Here is a 950-nt window from a genome sequence, read left to right as displayed (position 1 = left end):
TCATATATTTAACCAACAGACGCAAGATTCAATTTGAGTTTTGGAATAAAATAAACATTAAAGAGAGACAAATGAGGTGTAACAACATAACCAACACCTGTTAAGGGCATAGGCAACACCTGACACTTTTAACTTATTCAAAATATATAGTCCATTCTCTCTATGGCTTGTCCCAATCAGCTTCTGAGACCGTAGATCATGTACGCAATAAAAAGAACCAGAGAACATGACTAAATAATCACCAAAATCACATATTTGACCAATAGAAGCAAGATTCAATTTGAGGTTCAGAATAAAATAAATATCAGGGGGGGAGAAGTGAGGCATGACAATAGAACTAACAATTGCTAAAAGCATGAGAGTGCCATCAGTAGTCATAACAAGAATGGAGGATGAAAGAGACACAGAAGTAAAAGATAAAGAATTTAAAGACATATGATGGGAAACATCAGAATCTAAGATCCATTCAGAATGTGACATACCTAAGGAGCTATAAGACAATTGACCTATGAAATAAGAAGCAGACATTGCTTGTGTTGTAAGGAGAGAAACTTCTGAAATAGCTTAGCAAGAGTACTATGATCGGTGATAGAGTTTGATCAAGCTAATGCTGCAATATTATGATGTGGTGGTTTATAACCCTAAGGTGGTTTATGAGCATTAGATTGTGACTAATTGCCATACTTCCAAGCTTGATTTTGTTTTCTCAACTTGGGATATTGAGCCTTCTAATGACTTTTCTACTTACAGAAACTGCATTCATCAAAGCCAACTGTTGTGTAAGGCTTATTCTGATGATTAGAGGATGGAGGATAAATGGGACATAATACTGAAGGATTTGAAGCAGAAAGAATTCCCTTTTCAGAATAAGATTGAAGACGTATTTTTTCAGTCAATAACTCACTCACAACAGAGTCAACAGAAGGCAGTGGAGAACGATGCAGAATTGA

General features: G+C 35.7%; 1 long non-coding RNA gene across 1 annotated transcript in view; it reads left to right on the top strand.

Annotated features, from left to right (window-relative positions):
* Window positions 1-349: 349 nt before the first annotated feature.
* LOC105108798 (uncharacterized) overlaps window positions 350-950 on the top strand; it is an 8,826-nt gene continuing 8,225 nt past the window's right edge. The window contains exon 1 of the long non-coding RNA XR_839123.1: window positions 350-361. This is a non-coding gene — a long non-coding RNA (uncharacterized LOC105108798). The remainder of the gene's footprint in view (window positions 362-950) is intronic.

This window comes from Populus euphratica, unplaced genomic scaffold (assembly GCF_000495115.2).
Source record: "Populus euphratica unplaced genomic scaffold, PopEup_1.0 scaffold403.1, whole genome shotgun sequence".
NCBI lineage: Eukaryota > Viridiplantae > Streptophyta > Magnoliopsida > Malpighiales > Salicaceae > Populus > Populus euphratica.
The sequence above is the reverse complement of the archived record's forward strand: the minus strand, read 5'-3'. Positions and strand labels throughout refer to the sequence as shown.